This window comes from Sarcophilus harrisii, chromosome 3 (assembly GCF_902635505.1).
Source record: "Sarcophilus harrisii chromosome 3, mSarHar1.11, whole genome shotgun sequence".
Lineage (NCBI taxonomy): Eukaryota > Metazoa > Chordata > Mammalia > Dasyuromorphia > Dasyuridae > Sarcophilus > Sarcophilus harrisii.
In genome coordinates this window covers 300,125,191-300,153,109 of record NC_045428.1, presented here as the reverse complement: position 1 = coordinate 300,153,109, position 27,919 = coordinate 300,125,191, and positions in this window count along the sequence as shown.

The following is a 27,919-nucleotide window of genomic DNA, read 5'->3' as shown; positions in this document are numbered from 1 at the left end:
AGAAAACCTCAGATGGGATCATGAATAGTTGAACAAGGCATAACAACAGCAAGTGTTAGACAAACACTTGGACATGGAGAGATTAAATGACCTGATTCAGGGTCCCACATCTAGTATAAAATCAGGGGCAGAACTTAAACTTCTTGCCTCCTTGAAGACTTTCTCACCACTGTATCATGTTGTTTTTCACTCCATACACAGTGAGCACTTAGTAATGTTTGCTGAATTAGAAATTAATTCCTGTTAAGCCTCTTTTCAGACTGGGCATCCTTTCCTTGCCCCAGACTAATTCAGCGCTATTGATATGTCTAAATATAATTACTACAGAAATATGAAATGTTTCACAAGAACTGGGGAATAACGAATAATTTATCCTATTTGTTCTTAAGTCAGCTTTGGTTATTTTAATTGGCACTCTATTAAATATTTTAAACAATTCCCATAAAAACATTCAGTTTCCTACTTTCAGGACCAATTGTTATTTATTCATGTGTCAATATGTTAATACACACAAAAATATTTACAATCCCATCCCACATTACATAAAATTACCAATAAAATTTTTTATGACTATATCTTTTTCAATTTTGTATATAACCAATGTGCATTCAGTGCACACATACAAAAGCCAATCCAGAAACCACATCGTAGCTCTTAAATTTCCATAGAATCTCCTGATTCCTCCACTGCTGAATACATATGTTTGCTTCTGGTCTCCCCCATTAGATTGTAAACTCCTTGAAGCCAGAAACCATCTTTTGGCTCTCTTTGTATCCTTAGCACTTAGCACAGTGCCTGGTACATAGTAAGTGGTTAATACGTGTTTATTGATAACCTCCTCAGTCCTTCCTGGTCTTTCTAAACCAAATGTGTCCAGTATCTAGGTCAGCTATACCTGCAGCAAGCTGATAACTTGTAATTTCATGAAAGAGTTATAACCTTGCAAGTGATTACTCACTCATATAAAGTGAATTCACTTTCTCAGTGTACCAGAAGGCAACAAGCATTTATTTAGTGGTTATTTTAAGCCATACTTTGTGCTAAATGCTGGGGATTTAAATGTAAACAAAGAGAAAGTCCCTGCCTAGAACAGGATAAAATAATAAACAAATTGGAGCTGAAAAGCTTCTGAAGTATAGCCCCCAGGGTGGAGTTTGGTAGTCAAGCCCAGAGAAATCAGAGCTTCAGGGGAGAAGGTGCCTCAGGATCTCTATCTAGGACTTGGGTCAGATGGCTTCTACCTTGGTGTCCAGGCACTTAAAGGAAGGCCCAGTTTAGGAGGCCCACTATTGTGGAACCTGTGAAGGATTCAAGGATTCCTAAAGTGAGATTTTTTTCTATATTCTAATAAGAGTTACATGTACTTGGTGCTTTCAAATGCTTTAAAATTAGAATTTTAAAATGGAATGTAAGCTTCTTTTTTGAGGAGGGATAGTTTGTATCTCCTAGCATAGTGTTTAACTCATGGTAGGTGCTTAATAAATTCTGATTTGGGGTAGCTGATGGTATAGTGGATAAAGTATGGGGCTCCAGTTCAATCTGTTTGGCTGTGTGATCTTAAACAAGTCACCACTGCTATTTTACTTTGTTTCCAGATGAGGAAAATAATAACAGCACTTATCTCCCAGAATTGTTGTGAGGATTAATTGAAATAATATTTTTAAAGCACTTAAGTCCATTTCCTGGCACATAGTAGGTGCTATAAAAATGTTAGTTAGTATTATTATTATTATTTAAAGTCAAAAGATCTAAAACCCACAGCAGTGATTTAAAGATGACATTTAGGCAAACAGTCTGTAAAGACAAATAGCAGTCTCTGAGGATATACAAACTCCAGGGGAGAAGGCATTAAAATTTAGATTACTTAATCCATTCCTGTTTTTCCAGCTGTCCAGATCACTGCTCATTTCTGCTTCTCATGTTTTCTGCGGGACACAGCGAGGGCTGATAGCTCAGCAAATTTGTGAAGTGGGAGTTTTGTCCTCCATGCTCTCCCCTTCCCCCGCCCCTCAGTGGCCCATGCTCTGAGCTGTTCTTGACCCCTTTGCCCCCAATTAAAATTTACCTTGTGAAAGTCATACAGGATTTATCTTTCAAATAGAATTTTTGTATCCACGTTTGCTGTGTCAGGCTGAGGCTCTTGGTGGGATATGAGAAGTGCTTGATTGTATTGAGCTAGATGTTAGAATGGGAATCTGCTGGTGACCAAAAATCAGAGTTTACAAAGAAGCTAAATTATGGGTGAATATTCACATTACAAAGTCACTGAATTTTAGATTGAATATATATGTAATGGCAATTATATTGACAGAAATGTAGAGGATGTAGATATAATATTGACTCTATGTATCTATTATATATATGGACATACATATATACACATGCATGTGCATACATGTACACATATATTAAGCACACAGTGATACATGTAGATGCTTACTCATGATATATACATGTATGGACCACACAATGCACACACATGCACACAGCACATATATGGATAACCATGTATACATGGCATATTTCCATATGCACATATGTGTATGCTGCAGATACATATGCAAGGCACACATGTGATTATATGTTCATATACATACATACCTCACATCCTCATGCAATTCAACAAATTGCCTAGTGGGGACAGCGAGTTGGCTGGAACAAGGAATTCTGAAATTCAAGTCCTACCCATTTACGTTTTTTTTTTTTTTTTGTGACCCAGGGCAAGTCACTTACTTTTTCAGTGAAATCTCTGTGGGCTTTACATTGACTTAGAAAACCATAAATTAATATCATCTATGTTTAATTGTATTCTTATTTATTTTGTTAAACATTATCCAGTTGCATTTTAATTGGTTGGGGCCATATTCTAGAGTGTTGCTGGTCATCTAGCTACTATTTTTGACACCTCTATTCTAGATAACTTTCTCAGACCATAAGCTGCAGAGAAGTCACTAACAATTTGTATTGGTAAAGAGAATTTCCTCATCCTGGAGTTACTTAAATCAGTGAAATCATAGGTCCAGTCCCAATCCTTATAAACAAACAAACAAATTACATATGTGGATTAATAAATGAATGAACATACACATATATGGTGTTCAATCATTTTTTAGTCCTATCTGACTCTGTGATCCCTTTTGGGGTTTTCTTGGCAAAGATACTGGAGTGGTTTACCATTTCCTTCTCTAATTTATTTTACAGATGAGGAAGCTGAGGCAGACAAGGTGAAGTGACTTGCTTGGGGGTCATACGACCTCCCTGCTAGGAAGTACCTGAGGCCTTTTGAACTCAGGTCTTCCTGTCTCTTGACCCACTGAGACATCTAGTTAGCTGCCCTATTAAGTTGGATCCATAGTCATTCTGCTTAAGCTTTGGGAACTCTTACCAAATCTGTTTCTGGTTCTGACTTTGTTCAGTGCTTATCATGCTTCTCCATTTCTGCTCCCAGCAATCCCTAGATTTGTCAAAGCAAAATCATGAAAAGGGGCCATACTGAATGAAATTCTTAGTCTCTGATCCCACCCTTCTCCTCTGATTAGAAGAGAGTGAATTTACCAGAAATGGGTACAGTTATTGGCCATTTTATTTCTTTTAAATTCTACTTTACATTTAATTATGTGGCTTCATTATCCCCCTTCTCACTCAGTTGTGTTCCTTTTCTGTTTTCAGCTGAGGGCCAAAGCACTTCTTCACATGGTCTCTGATTAAAATCCAATAAAACTAAAAGAAAGCGTGGAAGCTAAAATGAAAGAAGTATCTTGTTAGACATGAGGAGCTGAAGGTAAATTTGTTTTGAAACTGCACATTTTGGGGACTGTGCCTGAGAGTTACATCAGTGAAGTTAATTAGAGCTTACTTCCTTTCTTTTCCTTTCCTTTCTTGTTTTTTAGAACCTACACATGTGCTTCCTTTTCACCTCTTTCTTTTAGTTTCCTGGTCATCCTTCAGGGTTCCATTTAATCCCACTTTCTGCAAGTAGCCTTACCTTCCTTCACACTTCCCCATGTTGTTGTTCAGTGATTTCAATTGTGTCTGATTCTTTATGACTCCATTTGGTCTTTTCTTGGCAAAGATACTGGAGTTTTTGCCATTTCTTCATTCCCTGTGTTAACTCACTGTATATATCTTGCATATACACAGTTATTTGCATTTTCTTCCTTATTAGAATGTGATTTCCTGGAAAATAGAAATCATGTTTTTTTGTTTTGTTTTGTTTTTAACTTTTTATTTTCAAAATCTATACATTTCAACATTCACCCTTGCAAAACCCTGTTTCAATTTTTTCTCCTTTTCTCTCCTCCTTCCTCTCCTAGACATCAAGTAATCCAATATATGTTAAACATGTGCAATTCTTCTATACACATTTCTATCATTGTCATACTGTACAAGAAAATTAGATCAAAAAGGGGGAAAAAAGGGAAAGGAAACAAAAAGCAACTAAACAATAACAAAAGATGAAAATTCTATATTGTAATCTACACTCAGTTCCCCTAGTTCTCTTTCCGGGGGCAGATGACTCTCTCCACCGACCATTGGAACTGGTCTGAATCATCTCATTGTCCATCAGAATTGGTCATTGTATAATCTTGCTATTGCCATGTATAATGATCTCCTGGTTCTACTTACTTCACTTAGCGTCAGTTTGTCTAAGTCTTCCCAGATCTCTCTGAAATCAATCTGCTGATCATTTCTTATAGAATAAAGAATAATAGAACAATTTCTTATAGAACATAATATTCATATACCATGACTTATTCAGCCATTCTCCAAGTGATGGGCATCTATTCAGTTTCTAGTTTCTAGCCACTACAAAGAAAGCTGATACAAACATTTTTGCACATGTGGGTCCCTTTCCTTCCTTTAAGATCTCTTTGGGATATAAGCCCAGTAGTAACACTGCTGGCTCAAATGATATGCATAGAGTGATAGCCCTTTGAGCATAGTTCCAAATTGCTCTCCAGAATGGTTGGATCAGCTCACAACTCCACCAACAATGTATTAGTGTTTCAGTTTTCTCACATCTTCTCCAATATTTATCATTATCCAGAAGTCATGTTTTAGCCTTAAAAAAATTGTTTTTGAGTCCCCTGTACTTAGCATGATGCATGGAATATATTCCTACTTATTGACTGATTGACTAATGTTAAGGACTTTTTAAGGGGTTCCCTGCACTTGTCTTTTTGAGCTGCCACATTTTCCAGAAACACTGGCTCTAGAGTATGTATGTAAATGTGTCAAGGATGAAGACCTCTACCCATTAGGGGGCAAAATATGTTGTTTGTACCCCAAACCAGAGTTTCTGTATGTCCTTAAGAGTGAAGACAGCATCAATCAGTCTGCACTAGGCTTTGCAGCTGATATAAGGAGACCATCCTATCTTTAGCCCAGCAGTTCTCAAGGGAATAGCATGTGACTTTTGACATCACCTTGCTCCTTCCCTTTGAGTGGAGTTGTGTCCTTTTCCCACCTTCACTACGTATCTTTATCCTCCTGTGTCACACCTTTTTAGGAGATTTTGGTATCTGCTGCTTTCTTTGTCCTGTTGTTATGAATATTCAAACTTCTGCATGGATCATGAACTCTTTGGGTTCCACATGAATGCTAATTTCTCTTGTAATAAACTTAATTTTCACATAAGTTACAGGAAATTGTGATTGCCTGATGATGTTAACAATATTTTCTCAAAGATTTCCCAACACATCTGGAGGCTTTTTATTTTTTACTCTCCTAAGCTTGTTTTACTTGTCCATATGTCTGTCTGCTCCCAGATGTTCTTTCTATGCCTTTTTATTCAATGTACCTCTAGTGGTAAGCTCAATCATTTGAGTGAATAAAATGATCTTTCTTTCACACACCTTGCCCTTGCTCCAGTTGCTTCAATTCTCTTTCCCACTCCTTTCTTCCCCCAACTCCCTATGTCCCCTATACCTCTCTAATATTTGCCAGAATCCAATATTCTCATTATTCAGGGCAAAAATTGAAGTTAGAAAATTGGAAGAAAGGGAACTCTCTTTTGTTATACTCTGACAAAATAAATATTTTATATAGCATAGTACAGTGGGAAGGTGCTGGATCTGGAGGAGGTTCTGGATACAAATTCTGGCTATTTTACTAACTACCTGTGTGACCTCAAAATTGGTAACTTCTTTACCTATGTAGGTTTCATTTTCAGCATCTGTAAAATGAGATGGACACTTGATAATATATTCTCTAAGCTTCTCAAATTTGACATCTGTGATCTTTAAATATTTAGATAGATAGTAAGATTTTGTCCTGGAAAATAGTTATTAATATGTTTTATGCTCCCATTTAACATATCCAAAGGGAAACTTTGTCTCTCTTTATATATATAGTATTTATGTGCTGTCCTTTTGCCCCTCAAATCACCACAATTTTATTTTGAAAAGAAAATTAAGAAAACGTTTTTCCCCACATAATTCTTTCTTGTATTTTTCTTTTGGGGGGGGGGGAACAGCAGCTTGGGCTGTGAAGTAGATTCATGGATTCCTTCACACACAGTATGTTTTGTTTTCTTGCTTAAAGCATTTTGGTACCAAGTAGCAGATTTTATCCCTCCAGGGACTCAGAGAATTGTAATTGTTGGGAAAAAAGGAAAGAAGTGGTAGGGGATCTATATTCTGATTAACACTAGCATTGCCTACTGTGCAATATTGAGTGAACCCCTGCTCCTCTGTCAAATGGATTTAGGATCTTCAAAGAATTTTGGAGGAGAAAACTATATTTCGTCATCTCTTTTCAAGAATATTGCAGATTGGCCACTGTAATTAAGCTGATTTAAGTAAATTGCTAGGATTGTTTACTTTTATGTTATAGTCATTGTTTATATTTTATATTGTATATATATTGTTTTGGTTCCACTTATGTCACTTTAAGGCAATTCACATAAGTTTTTCCATGTTTTTCTGTATTCCTCATCTTCATTATTTCTCACAAAGGCAATTCCATTAAAGTGGCATAAACATTTATTAAGCATCTATTATGTGCCTGGGACTATGTTAAGTACTTTATAAATATTATCTCATTTGATCCTCCCCCAAATATTGGAAGGTAGCTATTACTATGATCCCCATTTTATAGTTGTGGAAACTCAATCAACAGAGATTAGGTAACCTGCCCAGAGTCACACAGCTAGTTTTTGTCTGAAGTTGGATCTAACTAGAGGCAGAATCTCTGTCTATTATGCCTCTCAGTTAAAGTTGATACACCACATTAATATGCCACATTTTGTTTAACCATTTCCTCATCAATGGACACCAAGTTCGTTTCTGCTACCATTTTCTTTCTTTATACTTCTTGGCACATTTTAGGAAGGACATTGACAAAGTACATGATCTAAGGAGGCAGTAGATGACTTGGGAGTTCCAGCATGAAGAAAGGTCTCAAAAACCACCAATTGAAGGAATCAGGGATATTTTATCAGGAGAAGAGAAAAAAAAAAACAAGAAGGTAGATGGGTAGCATTTGCAGGAATGTAGATTTCAATATAAAATTCACTATAAGAAAAAAATATAACTTTCTAATGAAAAAGACTCAGATAATAGCAGAGCATAGGCTGGGACTGAGCTGAACTTCCCAACATTCTTCCCAAAACAACTTTAAAATAATGCCCTAAGTCAAATTTTGGAGCAGCAAAGCCAACAAAAAGTCAGGCGGAGACATTTTCCCAGCATGCTAGCTTAGGATTTCTTCAGGAACAATCTGTAAAACAGGGTTAGCACAGCTCCAGAGCATGGTGGAAATGCAGCAGAAGCACCAGCAGTGGGATTATAGGATGGCAACACTGCTGTTACAGTAGCAGCAGCTGCAGCAGAGCTTTGGGAGATCTCAGCCTAGAGATGGAGAAAGGGTGGTTCAGCTATTCAGAAAGAGATTACAGGGAACCCTTTCCTGGAATTTAGTGTAGCTGGTGCTAATTGGCAACTTTATTGCCCATAAGTAGTTCTGTGTCACAGTGGAGTGCTATCAATTATGGTTACTATTCCAGGGCTACAAGGAACACTAGTACTTGAAGCTTTGGGAAAGCAGGGATCCTTTCTGGGCAAAGACCGGAGTGTAAAGCTGGGGAGCAGTGACCATGTCTCTCCCAGCATAACACTAATTTGGAAGTATCAGAAATCCTCCAAAACTAGGTCTGAAAACAGAAAAAAAAAAAGAAAGAAAAACATGAAGTTTGGCAGAGTGCCTCCTCGCTCCTCAAGAGAAACATAAAATCGTATTTTAACATAAAGTTCAAAGAGAAGAAATAAGTCTGGAAAATGAACAAACAATAACAACAAAAAGAACTTGACCATAAAAAGCTATTACAATGTCAAAGAAGATCAAGACATAAACAGAAGAAGACAACAATGTGAAAATAATTGCAAACAAAACCTTGAAGAAAAATGTTAATTAGACCCAAAGTCAGCAAGAATTTCTGGAAGAGTTAAAGAAAGAGATAAGAGTGGTAGAGGAAAAATTGGTAAAAGAAATGAGAGTGATACAAGAAAATTATGAAAGGAGGAAAGCTTGGTAAAAGGGACACTAAAAATGCTAAATATCTATCTATCTATCTATATCACCTTAAAAACAGAATTGACCAAATGAAAAAAAGATATGTTGAAGAAAATAATTCTTTAAAAATTAAAATTTGGAAGTTGGAAACTAATTACTCCATGAAGCTTCAAGAAATAATAAAATAAAATAAAATAAGGAAAAGAAGAAAACATGAAGCATCTTATTAGAAAAACAACTGACTTGGAAAATAGATTGAAGAGAGATAATTTAAGAATTGTTAAGAAAAAAATAATGAAAAAAGAACCTAGACATCATATTTCAAGAAATTATAAAGGAAAACTGTCCTGAGATTAAAAAAAAATCTTAGATTCTGAGGTTAATATAGGAATTGAAGGAATCTTCACCTCTTAAAATCTTATCACCTCTTAAAAAAGATCCCAAAAGGAAAACTCAAAATTCCAGAGCTTCCACAAGAAAATATTGCCAATAGCCAAGAAGAAACAATTCAAACATCATGGAGCCACAATCAATTATATAAAATCTAGCAGTTTTCACTTTTAAAGAAGTGAAGGGATTGGAATATGACACTCGGGAGGGCAAAGGAACTGGGATTATGAACAAGAATCATCTGTCAGCAAAACTGAATATGATAATTGAGAAGAAAAATGGATATTTAATGAAATAGAGGACTTTCAAACATTTTTGATGAAAAGACCAGACTTGAATGGAAAATTTGATATTCAAACAAAAGCCTCAAGAAAAGCATAAAAAAAATAAAGATCAAAAAGTAATCATAAGGGGCTCAGTTGAGTTAAACTTTTGCATTCCTCTATCAAATGAGGTACATGTAATTTCTGGAACTTTATATATTTAGGGTAGTTAGAAGAAATCTGGATAGACAGAGTGCATAGGTGTAAGTCGATTACATTGAGATGATCTCTGAGAAAAGAATGTAGACGTGAGAAAGAGATATATTGGGAGAATGGGAAAGGGAGATGTAGAATGGGCAAATTTTCCCACATAAAGGAGGTGTTCAAGGAAGAGCTTTTATAGTGAAAGGGGAAATGAGGTGATAAGCAATGCTAAAAACTCAATATTACAGGAATTAATTCAAAGAGAGAAGACCCACAGAGTTGGGTCTGGAGATTTAGCACCCAATAGGGAAATAGGAAGAGAAGGAAAAGACAGAGAGACAGAGAGAGAGAGAGGGAGACTCACTTTCTTCATGATTTATTTATTTAGTTTTGTCATTCTCCCCACTTTTCCCCTTCTCCTTTTTTTGGGTGATCTGACTAATACAGAAATGTTTTACCTGTTTTCGTATATATAATTGGTATTATATTTCTTGTCTTCTCGATTAGTGGAAGAGGGGTAGAAGAGAATCTGGGACTCAAAATGTAAAAAAGAAAAAAAATTGGAAAAAAGCATTCTAAAGTAGAATGAGTTACTTTGGGACGTGATGAGATTGGCATTGATGAAACTTAAGTTTCTTAACTTTTTGGGGATGTTGTGGACAGGATGTGTCCCATTGTAAAAAATCAGATTAGGTGTAGTCTTTTCCAGGGACTAAGCCCTAAGATTATGGAAATATATACGTAGACAAGGACACATGCTCACATAATTGATTTTCTTTTCTTTCCACCTTTACCTTTTCTCAGTACAATTCCTGGTGAACCACAGAATGAGATTTCAAGGGTGGGAGGTAAGAGGGAAAGAAGGAAATAATGACAATAGGTACTGTCAATGGAAAATTATTTTATATATATATATAGGAAAAACTATATATATATATACATATATATATATAGTTTGTTTTATATATATTCATCAATGAATGGGGGAAGGAAGAGAGAGAAGATGAAAATTAAATTTCTTGTTTTTTCTGTTCAGTAAGATTTTATTGGAGAAAAAGTCTGATGCTAGCAACCAAAAGGAGGTTCTAGATTTCTTGAAATTCGGTTTTCAATATTTCAGCTAGGCTCCCTCACCATTTCTTATGGAAAATTGAGAGTTGGCTGTAAAATGCTTATAAAAATAATTATCCTTAGAAGAGTTTAATTACCTTAATAAAATGGAGACAAATATTTGTAAGTGAGGAGAATGCTCATAGATAATACAAGTAAAGTACATGCATTATTCAACAAATGACTTAATTAGTTTTTAATTAGTAGAAATTACAATGAATTTTCACCATATCTTTTATTGGAATGGTTTTTAATAATAAAAAGCACGTGGGTATCCTTAGTAGAAAGTCATTTACAGTAAAGCACTCTAACAGATATGTTGTTTAAGCTAGGAAATTTTAAACTTTATTACAAGCTAATTATGGAACGACATTTCATTGCATCTCAAAGTATGATGACAGGATACTGGAAAGAACACTAGACTGACCTTCTAGTCTAAGCCCCTCCTTCCTTCTACCTCCTTACTAATCTTTCCAGTGCAATTCACTTGTCTGAGGCTCCATTACATCGAGGCAATGCCTTCCTGCCTGCCTGTGTGTCTCACGGGTTTGTGAGAATCAAGTGAAATAATGTAATAAAGGTTGTTGGCAAATTGTAAAGTCTTTTTAAAATGTAAAATATTACATGTTTTTCATAGTATTCATTTGTGCATATTTAGGACCTGATTATAGCTTACTTTTTGGGGTGGATGCTGGCAGTGGCTGCTGGCCACTGGCCTGCTTCTGAATTTCAAGGTTATCAGAAGCTGTGAATACCTGGTGCTTCCCAACAATCCCATCCAGATGTCTGTTCTCTTTTGCTTCCTGGACATTGTCAGTTATGATAAACTGTCCAGCGCTGGGCTCTGATGTGCTTCTGAAGCTTTTCACAGCTTTTTGTAACTGATAGATTTATTTGAGTGCATCTCACTTAATGGACATGAAGTGAGTTTGGGGATCAATGAGATCACCATTTGTCAGCTTTGAGGGGTAAGCAGATTTGTAAAATGGTTAAAGAGAAGATAGTGTCTTGGAAGATTGCTCAGGACATGGGAAAGGAGCACTAACTCTTTGAAAATGAAACATTTGATCATTCCAACTCTGAGATAGCTGGCATAAAAGGAAAATCTAAAAAGAAATAAAAAGGAATAAATACATACTGGCTCATGACACTCTTTGACCGGTGGGAAGATGGAGCTGGTGATACCCTTGAGAAGTGGTATGGAAAGCAGAATAGCTTAAAGTCAGAAATTCTGGGTTCAAATTCAATCGTTTCCACACTTCAATTATGTGACTTTGGCCAAGTCACTTAACTTCTTGTTCTTAGTTTCCTCATCTGTAAAATGAGGGATTTGGATTAGATGGCATTTAAGGTCCCTTTTAGTTCTAAATCTATGCTTCCTGCCTACAGAAACCCTTTTGGTTCATCCTGGGTGGATTTTTCTTCTGATAGAGAAATTGCACTTGCTTTTTATTCATGTTGGGACAGACTGCTGCTTGGTGGCCCCAAGGAATTCCTGTGACCTTTTCTGAGATTCAATCAACAAACATATTAAACTAACCTCTGGAAAGACAAAAAGAGACAAAAAGCACCAGCCCTTGCTCTCAGGGAACTCCCAGTCTAAGGAGTCAGGTTGCTGTTACTTTATTATGACTGTAGCATTTCCAAGTAATCATAGAGGCATTTGTCCAACCCTTGTGACACTATTGGTGTCATATGGACATTTATTTGGTGACAGGCCCCAATGCGGGCATGATATTATTCTGATAATTTCCTCAAAGACCTGACTGTGAGGTCAGGCAGGGCCAAGGTCTTGTACATTTTGTTTTCTGATCCTAAAAGAAAAGTGAGTTCCCTGTGACTCTCAGCCTTTTCATAGTAAATTTCAAGGTGAACCACCTAGACTGATATCTGAAAGCATTTTCTTGCCTGGATCTTGCTCCTGGCTCTTTGATTTTTCTGGTTCTCTCATCTTTCTTTCTTTTTTCTTTCTTTTTTTTTTTTTTAACAATAGCATCAGGTAAGCTGTTAACTCCTTTCTGGTCATCTTGGGAAGGTTCATACTTCATGTAATACTACTTTTGCTTTAAGATTTCTTAATTACAAAGGATACTATAAAAATCAGAATGTAGATAGAATATCCCAACTTGGTAAATGTTTATTGGAAATGTTGGTAAATGTTTAATCACTGGCTCTCTTAAAAAAAAAAACTCCCACAATATGTACAAAGGATGCAATTTGCATTATTAACATGGTCTCCATTATTTTCTTAAGTCTAGATAATCCACAAGAAATGACTCAAGCTCTAATTTTCTGCATTTGCTGATTTCTGAGGTGTAAATGCATTTGCTGAAAATTTAACAACAAGCTCTTGAGAATTAGCACACCCTGATCCTTTCCTGGGATAAGGGAAGACCTATAATATGCCTCTTAAACAACTATAAAATCATAATTTACCATCATTTGATGATGATCAACTCAGAGCCCTGTCATTCTGCTTTGTGGTCCCTCATTTTAAGAGTTTTACTTATGTAATCTTGTGTGGACCATTTCATAATTGAAGAAACTGAGGGGGCTGTATTAGTTTCCCTTCTAGTTTGTCCCCTTCCAATCTATCCTTACAGATGGAATAGCTTATCATATGCACAAGATATATAGTATTTGCAAGTTTCTTTCTTTGATTTACCACAAGGTGGCAATAATGTACCCATGAAAAGAAGCTCTTCATCCTTCTGCATCAAAAATTGAATTAATTTTGGAATTAGTTCATTCTTAATTTATGTTTAAGACTTACTGTCAGCTACAATATCTCCTGGGGTCACAGTTTCCAAGATGGGAGTTTTATTGTATTTTATTTTTAAAATCCAGATGCCAAAGTAGGTTCTGTGTTGATGCAGAAAGACATTTGGACAGGGAGACGCAAGACCTGTTTATGATAAATGGGTCATAAACGAAGTTTCTGATCTTGACCAAGTCACTTTATGTGGGCCTCAGTTTCCATGTCTATTAAAGGAGGACTTGGACTCAAACAAACACTAGATCTCTAAAGTCCCTTTCAGTTCTAATATTTTGTTATTCTAAGCCATAGCTCTTCTTTGTCTTGGTATAGTATATTCATCTATAATATGAGGATGTTAATGTCGGCCCTTGGAGGTGGATAAGTGATACAGTGGATAGAGTGACAGGCCCAGCCTCAGGAAGACTCAACTTCATGAATTCAAATCTAGCTTTAGAACTGGGCAAGTCACTTATTCATGTTTACCTCAGTTTCTTCATCTGTTAAATATGCTGGAGAAGGAAATGGCAAATGGCAAAACATTCCAGTATCTCTGCCATGAAAATTCCCAGAAGGGTCACAAAAAATCAGACATGACTGAAATGATGAAGAAAAAGAAGGAGAAAGAGGGGGAGAAGGAGAATGAAAGAAAAGAAAGAGGAAAAGGAAGAAAGAGGAGGAGAAGGAAGAGGAGGAAGAAGAGGAAGAAGAGGAGAAGGAGGAAGAGGAAAAGGGGGAAGAGGAGGAGAAGGAGGAAGAAGAAGAGGAGGAAGAGGAGGAGAAAGAGAAGAAAAAAAGAAAATCGTTGAGAGAATAATAACAATATATAGGAAAGCATTTGATCAAAAATTATAAAGTTCTAAATAAATGACAGGGTGAGACCTATGATTTCATAGATATAGGGAACTCAGAGCTGAGGCCATCTCGTGAACCAGTGGGTATTGGTACCTTCTCTTATAACTTATAACCCTTATAACTTATAAATTTATAATCCTGGAGCATTGCCTGGAGGACTTAGGGGTTAATTGATTGCTGAGGGTCTTTGCCAAAGTCAGTCTTTGCCAGATGCAGGACTTGAACTGTAACCTTTTTTGATTCTGAGGTCAGGTCTATATGTCACTCAGACTCGTGATATCACAACTGTCCTATGATATATTATTATTGGGGTTAGCAGAGTCTGGTCTCTAGGAATACAAGACATGAATGTGTGTGTGCATGTATGTGTACATGCAGGCTTACATGTACATATTGGAGCTCCTGTGTTTTGATGGTCTATAATCTCATTAGTGTAGATACCCCTCCACTGGGGTCACAATACACCTACATTTTCCTATCCTCTGTGGTCTTTCAGAAATCCTCCCAAGAGCTTCTCTCCACTCAGAGAAGTTATCTTTGGATCAGAAGGCTGGTGCTTTGGCTATGGTGTTCTTATAAGTTTTTGGCCCCTGTCTGGCCCACTTCCTTTTCTTGTCATCTGTACAGGATTTTAGGAGCCTAGATTTTGAACTAGAAAAAAGCTTTGGGGTCATCTTGTCCAATTCTCTCATTCACAGAAGAAAATGTTGAATAGATGTGCCTGAGGACATACAGTAGGATGTATGGGTTCTGACTCCCTCCCAGCAACTAGGTAGTGCAGTGGATAGAGTGCTAGACTAGGAATCAGGAAGATCTGAATTCAAATACAGTTTAAAACTCTTATTAGGCAGTAGAGAATATGTAAAAATGTGGCTAAATGAGAAAAAGGGCAGCGAGGTGCACAGTGGACCAAGGGCTGGGTCTGCAGATAGAAAGACTCCTTTTCATGAGTTCAACACTTACTAGATGTGTGACTCTGGGCAAGTCACTTAGTCCTTTTTGCCTCAGTTTCCTTATCTGTAAAATGAGCTGGAGAAGGAAATGGCGACCCACTCCAGTATCTCTGCCAAGAAAATCCTATATAGGGTCACAAAGAGCCAGTCATTATTGAAAGAATGCAACTACAACAAAATTTCTGACTTACTATCCAATACATTTTCTGTGACTATATGGTAACTCAGCGTTCTATTTCTTATGCAAACCATGAAATACAATGAACAATGCAGTGAAATATAGATTATTTACATATTTACATAGGATATGAGGCACTTTGACTTAGTGAATACAGAGAGTTGGCTTTGAAGCAAAACAGGCACGGGTTGAAATCTTGTTTCTGGCTACTATTTGACTTTTAGCAAGTCCCTTAACTTCCCAGTGCCTCTAGACAACCTCTAAGGAACCTCTAGATGTGTTCTAAGATTAAATCGCAGGGAAGTGGTGACTTGCATTAGAAAAGTGGTTATCCTCATCTGGAAGTTCCCTACAGCAATGAAATTATAAAACCTAGTCCTATAGTACTTCCATGTTTTTCCTCTTAAGGCTTTCTACCCAAAATGAAGTGAGAGATATGCTGGAGTCAGCTTGGACTTGCTCAGAGAGCAGACTAAATTTTTATTGTGAACATTTATACCTTGGAAATCCGCTAACACTACAAATCAGAAATTGATTTATTGTTTTGTTGATTGTCTAGACTTAAGAAAGCAGTAGAGAAAATGTTAATAATGGCATTTAAACTTTCAAGTATGTATATAATAAAAACCCCACAAAACTTTGGGGATGTGTGCATTGCTTTTCACTGTTTTAAGTATTTAAAGCATTATCTCTGGTCAGGATTGTGAAATATAGATTATTCTCACATGCTTAAATGGCAAAGAATCATAGAATTCTAGAGCTGGGATAAGCCTCAGAAGTCATTTATTTCAACCTATTCATGAGTAGAAATCCCTGACAAGTTGTTACCCAAGCTCCATATGAAAATCTCTATGGGGAGGGGGGAGGATTCTGGGAATACAGTGGAGTAAATCAGAAAATTTCCAGCTCTCCAGATTTCTCCCCAAATAGAACAAAATTGTGCCTCAGGGAAAACATAGAAGGCAGAAAAAACAAAGAAGACTTGGGGCAGAACAGAGGTTTTCCTGGGACAAGCTAAGAAGATTCTAAGAAAGACCTGAGAACAGAATTAATCTAGTGAAGTGCAAAGATCACCGGGTTAGCTCTGCACAGAGAGTGGGGACTCTTGGGACTGGCTGGCTGTCGCTGGAGCCTTAGCAGGGACCACCGACACTTTCACTTCCCAGAGTGTGTGATGGGTCTGGGGTCTGAGTCCTGGAAGAAGAGGGAACTTAACTGATTAGGAAAGCCAGGCCCAGCTGTGCTGCTGAGACATGGCCCTGGCAGGGAAGGAACCAGCACACTGGAAATGCAGAAGCACACCGGGCAGGGACGCTGCTGGATGTGGGCACTTGCTGGAAGGGGAAGATCTTGGTTTGGGGTTCCAAGTCAGAGGGGAGAGCTGAAGTAAAGGCAGAGGCACAATCCCCCTCCCCAACACACACCCAGGATTAGAGATGCTTAGACTAATACTTCTCATTTAAAAAAACAGTGAACAAGCAAAGTAGAAAAAACCCCACCATAGAAATTTACTATGGGAATAGGGAAGCCTGGGGGTCATCTTCAGAGGAAGACAGTGAAGTTAAAAAAAAAAAAGCCCCACCTATCCCAGAGAGAATGTGAAATGCTACATGTCCAAAAATAATTTGTAAAAGAACTCAAAAAGACTTCAAAAATCAAATGAGAGAAATTGAGGAAAAACTCTCTCTCTCTCTCTCTCTCTCTCTCTCTCTCTCTATATATATATATATATATATATATATATATATATATATGTAAAAGAACCATCCAAGAAAAACAAGTAGATTATGAAAAAATTAACCAACTAGAAAAGGAGATAGAGTCTTCAAGAAAAAAAATTCTTTGAAAATTAGAATGGGGCAAAGAGAAGCCAGTTAAAATATAAGACCAAGAAATCACAAAGCAAAATATAAAGAATGAAAAAATAGAACAGAAAGTGAAGCAGCTTATAAGAAAACTAATAGATCTAGAGAACAGATCAAGAAGAAAAAACATAAGAATAATTGGGCTGCCTGAAAGTTATGACAAAAAAAGAATCTTAGACACAATAACACAAGAAATAATCAAAGAAAATTGTCCTGTAGTGATAGAACATGAGGGGAAAGTAAAAATTTAAAAAAAAAATCACCAGTCAACACTTTGAAGAGATCCTACAGAGAAAACACATAGGATTTTTTATTATTGCCAAATTTTGAAAACCCCAAAATAAAGAGACAATTTTGTAAAAAACAAACAAACCAAAAAAACCAATTCAAATATACTGGAGCTATAATTAGAATAGTACAGGATTTATCAGCAGTCACCATAAAAGATCACAGGTCTTGGAATAATATATATTGACAATCAAAATAACTACCTATGGATGTATTATATCCAGCAAAACTAACCATAATATTAAATGAGAAAAAATAGACATTCATGAACTTACAGATTTTCAGGACTTGGTCTCAACCAAATCTGAACTTAATAGAAAACTTAACATATAAGAATCAATATCAAAGATTGATTTCAAGGCACTTAACTAGGACAAAATATTTATGTTTTTTAACATGGAAATTTATACTATATGTTTAAAATTGACATCAATAATTGGGTAGGTCAAAAGAAAGATTGGGGCAGAGCTCAGTATGATCTGACTCTAAAAAACAAAACTGACAGGTAAAGGTAAAAATAATAATTATGCTATATGACTGAATTACTGAACTTCAAAAGGAGAACTGACCCAGAGGCATTAGAGGGGGGAGAAGGGATGGTAGTTATAGATATGTATGTATATAATGTTCCCAATTTAACCCATTCCCAATGTGCATGCTAGTCTGCTCTCTTTAAAAAAAATATATATATATATGTATATATATTTATAATATGGGTATAGCACCTATATATACAAACACACATATAGAAGGGTATACTACCCTCTAAAATCTTTGAAGAAATAAGTGGGAAGAGAATAGGATAAAATGGAGTATAGAAGAGTGTGTAGATTTATGGCAGTGGGATAAGATGTGTACATTAAGGGAAAGGGATAAAGAGGGAGAGAAAGGTGGCATAGGATAAAGTGGGGTACAGAAGAATGCTTAGAGTAATATAAGTGGGATAAGGTTTATAGATTAAATGGAATGGAATAAAGAGGGAGAGAAAGGGTGGGCTGGGGGATTAAAGGAGTGATGTGATGGGGAGTTAAGTAATGGCAAGGGAAGTTAAAGAGTAGAATTAAAGCAGTTGAGTTAGTAGGAATAGGAAATAAGAAATATTTCACACACACACACACAAACACTATCACAAGGATCAGGAATGGAATATATTAGAAAAAAAGTAGGACTAATTATCTTGATCTCAGAGTCAAACTTAAAGATTCAATCAAGAGAGAAATCTGTTAAATGTCATCCATATTAACATTGTTTTAGATGCATATTTACAGATGGGCAAATGTGTATATATACATATGTGGTTGTATATTTGTGTATATATAGATATATGTGTATGTAGATATATGTGTGTGAATAAATCTATATATCTATATCCCCATGCTTAACTGTTAGTTTGAATGGTTGTTACCTTTATTCTTGAAGATGACCAAAAGGACCTCACTATGTTAGAGTCAAGTTAAAATATGTCTGACTGTGGTTGACAGATCAATACGAATTTGGAATGCTCTGCCACAGGGTGGACCCAAATAGTCCATATGAACATTGGGGGGCTTCTCTCACTTTGCTCATCTTGCATTTCTTCTGAGTTAATTTTCTATTTTGCTCATAGAGCACAGCACTTTCTCTGATCAGGGCACTCCATGCTGGGCAGTCTCTCCCATCAATTCTAAAGTTCTTAAGAGACACCTTGAGAGTGTCCTTGTATTACTTTCTCTGAACACCTTGTGAGTGATTGCCCTTTGTGAGTTCTTCATAAAATAATTTTTCTTGGCAAGTGTACATTTGGCAATCTAATAATGTGCCCAGCCCAGTGGAGTTGTGTTCTCTGCAATAGAGTTGGAATATTTAGCAGTGTGATTCAAAAAAGGACCTCAATGCCTGCTATCTTATCCTCTCAGGTGAGCTACAGAATCTTTTCAAGACAAATTTTCATGTTTACCTGTAGCCTGCTTGGAGGAGGTGAGGAGGATGAAAGGAGAAAATAAAATAAAATAAAAAGTGCACAGCAGAAAACAAAAGAATAACGTACAAGGAAGAAAAGAAAAGATGGACTGACATGAAAATATATTATTATATCTGCTTTCTTGAAATGGAAATGTATTGTTATATATTTTGCATACTCCCTGATGTTCTGCTAATTACATGACAATTTAAAAAATTTCCTTTTCTATCTTTTTTCTGTTATTTTGTATTTAGTTCTAAATATATAAATATTAAAAAAATAAGAAAATCCCTATTGATTATAATTAAATTTCTACAATATTCTGTCTCAGTCTAGGAGTCAGAATTTCAGAGAAGCTCTGGTGTTTGGAGAGGCCGCAGCCATTTAAACAGCTGTTGACTGGTGAATCAACAGATTTCAGTATATATCAGTGGGGTGAGTTATTCTTTACTTTCTTTGTATTCGATTTCCATCTGCATGGTAAATGAGAAAGGAGAGCCATGAGGTCACTGGAAGATAACCTATGTTTTCTACCCTGTCTTTTGAAGGCTGAGACAAAAGGGCCTGCAGGATGAAAAACTTGAAAAATGCTTTTTATTTTCTTTTAAAAATATCTTATTTCCCCAATTACTTGTAAAAAAACAAATTTTAACATTCATTTAAAAAAAGTTTTGAGTTTCAAAATCTATCCCTTCTTCCCTGTTCTTCTCCATTCCTAAGATTGTAAGCACAATAATGTGCAATGTAAACATTTTCATGTCAGTATATGGGAGAAAACTTGGAAATAAAGGAGGAAAGGAAAGAAGGAAGGAAGAAAGAAAGGGACAGAGGGAGAGAAAAAGAAAGGGAGGAAAGAGAGAGGGAGAAAGAGAGAAAGGAAGAAAAAGAAAGAATGTAAAAATAATATATTTCAGTCTGTATTCATTGCTATTAGTTCTTTCTCTGGAGGTGGATAGCATTTTTCATCCTAAGGTCTTTGGGATTGTCTTAGATCATAGTACAGCTGAGAAAAGCTAAATTATTCTCAGTTGGTCTTCATGTGGTATTGCGGTTATTATGTACAGTGTTCTCCTGGTTCCTTCCTTTGTATCAGTTTATATGTCTTTCCAAGTTTTTTTTTTTTTTTTTTTAAAGCCATCCAGCTTGCCATTTCTTAAAGCACAATAATATTCCATTACAACACAAGTTGTTTAGCCATTCCCCAACTGATGGGCATCACCTCAATTTCCAATTTTCAGTCACTGCACAAAAAAGAGCTGTAGATATAGGTTCTTCCCCCCTCCTTTTTATCTCCGAGCTACAGACCTTAGTAGAGATATTGCTGAATCAAAGAGTATGAATAGTTTTATAGCCCTTTGGGTATAGGTCTAAATTGCTCTCTAGAATGGTCTCTACCAACAGTGCATTAGTTTCTCAGTTTTCCCACATTCTCTCCAACATTCATCATTTTCTTTTTCTGTCATATTAGCCAATCTCATGGCTATGAGGTGATACTTCAGAATGGTTTTCATTTGCATTTCTTTAATCAACAGTGATCTAAAGCAATTTTTCATGACTATTGATTTCTTGGTCTGAAAACTGCTTGTTCAGATCCTTTGACCAGTTACCAATTGGGAAATGAGTTGTGTTTTTATAAATGACTCAGTTCTCTATTTATTTGAGAATTGGACCCCTCTATTAAAAATATATTCCCCCCTCCAGTTATTTGCTTTCCTTCTAATTTTGATTCCATTAATTTTGTTTGTACAACCCTTTTTTAATTTAATGTAATAAAAATTACATATTTTCCATTTTGTAATGTTTTCTATATCTTTTTTGATCCCAAATTCTTCCCTTAGCTAGAGATCTTATGAGTAAACTATTTCACATTCTTCTAATTTGATTATGATATTATCCCTTTATGTCCAAATCACCAATTTTGATTTTATTTTGGCATATACAATGTGAAATGTTTATCTATATCTAGTTTGTGGCTTGTTGTATTCCAGTTTTCCCAGCAGTTTTTGTTAAATAATGAATTTTTGTTTTCAAAGTTTGGATCTTTGCGTTTATTAAACATGAAAGTACTATGGCCATTTATTATAATGCTATTATGTATATAATTTATTTCACTGATCTTCCATTTAAAATGCTTTTACTTTTTGTACAATTTTGTACAACAGTTTATGAGGAGTTACAAATTAATATTGTGAACACCACAATTTTGCACATACACACATAGACACACCTAAAATTCAGTTAGGTAGCAATAGTTCTGAACCTTTTTTAAAGCTATGTCTGTACAACAATACACAACTGCTTTTAAAATGGAAGAAAAAACAGCAATCTACTTCCTAATGAAAAACAGCATTATTGGTGATTCTATGATTGTTAAAACTCTTTTTAGTCTAAACATTTCTCCTTTATACCTCAACTTCTTTGGGGTAGGACAAAAATTGTACAAAAATATATGAATTTGTCATTATTGACTTACCCATGTAGTTCAAAGATTACATTTGAATTTTATTTTATTTTACTTATTTCAAGAATGTATTTTGTGGAGATAAGAGTGGCAAGTCAGGAGTCCTAACTGGGTTCAAGTCTAGTTATGTCTCTTCCTAACTATGGACGTTTATGCTCTCTGAGCCTCAGTTTCCTCATTTGTAAAATGAAACTGGTAAATATCTGCTTTTCTTTGAAGACAGTTGTCCTAGAAGACTGATTTTGTAAGTTAAGTTAATAAGCATTATTTGTATCTTGTGTATCAGGCACCATGTTAAGTGCTGGAGTTGCAAAGAAAGGCAAAAATATGGTTCTTGTTCTCAGGAACACACTTTTTAATAGGAAAGATAACAAAGAAACAACTATCTATAAACAAGATATATAAATTGAAAGATTTGATAAATTGAAGATAATCTCAGAGGGTATGCACTAGCATTGTAATAATTAAATGAGATAATATATGTGAAAGTTCTGTGTAAACTATAGCATGTTGCACAAAATATAATGTATTGATATGAGTCATTAATATTTAGCAGTTAATTTCAAAAAACTGCATGATATAGAAAGGGATTTAGTTTCTGAATCAGGAAGACTTGAATTTAAGATCTCCCTATGACATATACATAATCCTTCCATATAATGAGGATTAGGGGCATGGTGCTCCCTGTCTCCCACTCCCCAAGTGATCTGGGGAAAATGTTGGCCCTCCTTTCATGCCAGAAAAGAGATCTGAATTTTTTCTTTTTCTTTTATGGGGTGTTTGCAATGTCATTATAAAATGAGTTAAGCATTTGGTCATTGGTTCATCTGCTGGTCTTCACCTGCTATCTGTAGCTTCTGCAAAACACTCCCCCTCCCAAATTCCCATTTAATTTCCTATGCCAACCCACAATATATTGGAACCATGATGGGGAAAGTAATGATGTGGAAGGATAACTGTACCAACTCTGGGATTCTAATGAAGTCTCCTTAGCTTCTCAGAGCTCTAGAAATCAAATGAGATAATATTTTAAGCCCACAGTTGGCCCTCAGTCCTAGTCTCCTTCCTTTCCCTTCTAGGAATTCTCTGAGATTAAAGGTTGTAGAGTAAGAGTTGACCAGCATTGATAGGGGAAGTTTCTTTATCTGGGGAAAGCAGTTGAGGAAATTTAATGCCCAATACCCAAGAAATCATCAGTCCAGTCCCTTTCCAGTGCCCATTCTTTATTTTGCCTAGACTCAGTTCAGTGTTGACCACTCAGGCAGTTTTTAATTGCCCTCTTTGAGTGGTATGATTTAGTAATGGGAATAGATGACTAAATACTTTTATTTTTGAAGGCATTTTTTCCCTTTGGTGTCTCAAAGAGCCTTCTGGAGTAGCAATATGCTCCGTTTTCCCACTTTACAAATCAGGTCACTCTGATATTGCGCTTAGGAGATTTTTTACGAGACTAAAGAGTTTGAATGATATACATAGAAAAAGCTTACATATGGGCATGATAAAATTGAGTTGAATAGCAACACACAAAAGAAAAACTGAAAGATGACACGAGTGTTTGGCAAGGCAGCTATCCAGGGAGATGCTAGTCCTATACTAGCCCTGCTAGGCCTTTTAGAACTGTGAGACAGGGAAATCTTTGAGGCAGAAAGACCTTACAGGGCATCGAGTCCAAGCTCCCACTGAGGGCTGGAACTTCACAATAATTCTGACAGAGAATTATACAGCCTCTGCTTTGATCACATTTAGTAACTGCTTCAGTATCCCTGAACATAGCAAGGTTCATCATAGAACCATCTCAATAATTAGAGTTTTTTCCTTTTCAAACTAGATTCAAGTCTTGTCCGTGTCATATATTGGCTGTTTAGTTTTTGACAAAGTCACTTAATCTCAGTCTTCTAGGTCAGCTAGGTGATACAATGGATAGAGAGCCAGGCCTGGAGTCAGTAAGATCTGAATTTGAATCTTGCCTCAGACACCTACTAGCCTTATGACTTGGGGCGACCAACCAATTAATCAATATATAATCATTTGTTAAGTGCCTACTTTGTGTGGGCACTTAAATAAATTACTAGATACAGTAATACATTAATAAGTAAACATACTAGCACTATTCTAACTGCTAGGGATACAAAAATAGAACAATCTATAATCCTTGCCCTCAAGGACATTATATTTTAATGGGAGATTAAACATGCAAGGAGCTATGTGCTAATAAAATACAGACAAAATAAAGTTACTTAATTTCTCTGTGCCTCAGTTTCCTTATTTGTAAAATGAAGAGGTGGAACTCAATGGCTTCTACGGATCCTTTCAGCTCTAAATTTATAATTCTATGGATTGGGTGGAGTCACAGAGAGACATCTTTTATCTTTTTATGAAGAAAAAGTTCCCATTATTTAAAGTTATCTAAAAGTAAAATGGGAAAAGCAGGTGGGTAGTTAAGTTCCTCATCATTGGAGGTATTTAACAGAAGGCTAGATGGACCACTTGCTCAGGAATGTTTGAGAGAGTATTTCTGAATATGTAAAGGTTGGATTAGGTGATCTGAGATCACTTTCAAGACTGAGAATTGATGCCTCTTATTGACTAATAACCAGGCAAAAACCTCCATTTCTTTAAGTAGTCAGTTGTATGACTTTTTTCAGACTTGTTACCATCCTGGTTGCCCTTTTCTATAAACATTTTAGTGTGACAAGATCTCTTCTTAAAATGTGACACTTTTGAATTGAACTTAATTCTGCAGGATATAGCTAAAAGATTACTTTTTTTTCTATCTGGATTCCATAACTATATTGCTATGGCTTAAGATTCTGACAATTTTTTGAATAACTTCATCACTCCTTATATTAAGTTTTGCTGTTCTTCATGTGTTTCAGTTATGTCTAACTCTTCCTTACCACATTTGGGGTTTTTCTTGGCTGAGATACTGAAGTGAATTATCATTCCTTATGCAGCTCATTTTACAAATGAAGAAACTGAGGCAAATAGGATTAAGTAACTTGCTCAGGACAGCTAGAAAGTGTTTAAGGCTAAATTTCAAATCAGGAAAATGAGTTTTCCTAACTTCAGATCTGGTACTTTATCCACTTTATCATCTAGCTGCTCCATAGTCACCTAAAACCCTTCTGTCTTTTCCATATGAACTTCTGCTAAATCAGATCTTCTCCAAACAATAGTAGTTTTCCTACTTTTTCTGAACATCAATATAAGGACTTAACACTTCTCTCCGTTAAATTTAATTTTGTTGGTTTTGGCCTAGTGTTCTAGTCTGTCAAGATCATTTTGAATTCCAATTCTATCAACTACAGTATTAGCTGACCCTTCTCGCTCTGTGTTATCGAAAAATCTGCTAAGCATGCCTTCTATATCTTCATGTGAATCATTGATAAAAATATTAGACCAGACAAGGCCAAGGATATTTCACTAGAGACCTTCCTACACGTTGACACTGAACCATTAATCAACACTTTTTTGGTAGGGCTGTTCAAATAGCTTTGGATCTACCTGGGGGTATTATTGCCCAGCTTATATTTTACCATCTTAACTTTAAGGATACCTTGTGAGACTTTGTCAAATGCCTTGCTGAAATCAAGACAGACTATGTCTATAGAGGTGTGCAAATTTCTTTGGAAAGGCAATAATTTTGATGTAGTTTCATTTTATGACTTCAATGCTCATCTGTGTGAGGACTTCTGACATTAGGCTGACTCAGGTTCCCTGGCTTTGACTAGATAAAGCCATATTAAGCTAGTTTTCCCCTCTAAGTTTATTTGAATCCTCAGTTTTGTGCTATACACATTTTGCTCATTTTTCTCTTTTGTTGTGTTTTTAAGTCTGTGGTTATTCCTCCAAAGAAATGTTCACAAGTTGTGTTTCTTACCACACTCCAAGGACTGCCAGAGATATTGCAGTAATTGTTGGTTTATGTAGGGAAATTTTTGGAGGGTCATTCAAGCTCACAATTAAATAAGATCAGTTTCACTGAAGCTCAAAGGAAAATGCAATTGAAAATGAGAAACAGCACCAAGAATTCACATAAAACAGCCTAATTAATCTTCAGAAGATAAGTATAGAACTTCGGATGGGCCTGGCAGCTGGAGAAGCTGTTATTGATTTCTCTACTCTGCAGTGTAGGCTTCTTAAATCAAGAAAGCTAGGGTGGACCTTAATGTATTGTCCCCATTGATGAAACAATGAACTTTGATAAACATGTTAATGTACTAAAACTCAGAATTATTTTTTAGTTATGGAAATTCCCAAATGGAGATGGAGTATTGCAACATGACCTGGTACCATGCCACGTATGCTGAAAGGTTAAAAAATTATCTAAGAACCACAATAATTCTGAAGGACTTATGATGAAAAATGACATTCATACCCAGAGAAAGAACTGATTGTGTCTAAATACAAATGGAAATATACTTGTTTTTTCTTTTTACTTTATTTTTCTTGAGGGTTTTTTGGGGGTAGGAGAGGGAAGAGATCTGTTTTCTTTCACAACAAGATTTTTGTGGAAATGTTTTGCATAATTTCACATGAGCCTTTTTAAAGGGGGGTGAAGGTGGGGAGGAAAAGAGAGAATCTGGGACTCAAAAGTTTTAAAAACAGATGTAAAATATTGTTTTACATGTAACTGGGGAAAATAAAAATATTAAATGAATATTAAACTTATCTAAAAGATGAAAACAAATATGCTTTAATAGCTTGACAATTTGTCTGATTTAAGCCTCATTGAAAACCAACAGTCTAGATTTAGAAAAAGGACTGTTCATTCAATATGATAAAGCATGGTTTTATAATGAAGTATTAAAGGATAAGTGTCAAAACATTATGAACTCAATGTCAAATCATGTATAACAGATTATTACAGCAAAAGGACATGCTGCATATTAAAAGTTTCTTAAGCTAATTTTTTCAAACTAAGTTTTTCAAATTAATTTAATATTTTATGTTGGCCCATTTAATTCACCCACTTCCATATTTGTATATTCCTCTGATCAATTTGTCATGATTTCACCTTGGCTCTTGATAATTGTACTATCTGTTCTAAATACTGACATACTATGTAACAACTAATTCTATAATTTTTTTAATGGTTGATATAAAATCTGTCCTTTTTGAAAAAATCCATCTTAAAAATATTCAGCATTTGTCTCTCTTTAATCTTTTGGAATTTTTCCTATTGCCTATGACTTCTGTTTTGCCTTCAGTCCTGTGGGATATAATATTTCTGGGTCCAGAGACTTGGACTCCTGTTAAGACAGATGCTGAAATCATATTATCTTTTCACATTCCTTGGGATTCAAATGTAAAGAGGATTCTAGACTTTCTTTGCTTGTTTATCCTTTCTGCTTGGAAGGCTTTTATCCTTGATGGAAAAGACAAAAACAAAATAGGAGTTGAATAGCTCTGACTTCTTTTTGTCACTTATTAATATTATTCCATCTGTCTCAAACAATGGACTTAGACTTTCCTTTTAGGCATGTCCAAAACCTTCTTAAAAAGCCCCTTTTTATTGTATTTAGCATTTTTCATGACATTTGGCTCATCTTTGGCTTTCAAGTATTTAGAATATTTATGTAATCTGTTTTCCTTCTTTAATTATGTGTCTTTCCTTCCATTTTTCATTTATGTCCTTTCAAAATCTGAGCTTCTAAAAGCTTTCTACGCCTCCATTAAAATGTGACTACCCTTTTTTATTGACATTGTGATGATCCAGTTTGAGAATCTGTGTTCCCTCTAGAGGTATATTCTGGCCATATCTGGCCAAAGGATCAAACCTTTGGAACCTATATTCAACCCATGTTGAATTCCTAACATCTAGGATACATGTCTGATAATGCTCTGACATTCTTTCCTTTGCTATCATAAACTCCAAGGTTAAATGATTACTTTCTATGAAGGCCTTATCATTTCTACTTTATCAGCCAGTTATTCATTTTTTGTTAATTGTCTGCACCAGGAAGTGTTAATAAATTCTTAGTAAGCCCTGCTATGTACAATTTATTGTAAAAGGTACTGGAGGAGATACGTAGGTAAGCAGGGGATTCCCAAAATCTTTTTTTTTTTTTATTTAATAGCCTTTTATTTACAGGATATATACATGGGTAACTTTACAGCATTAACAATTGCCAAACCTCTTGTTCC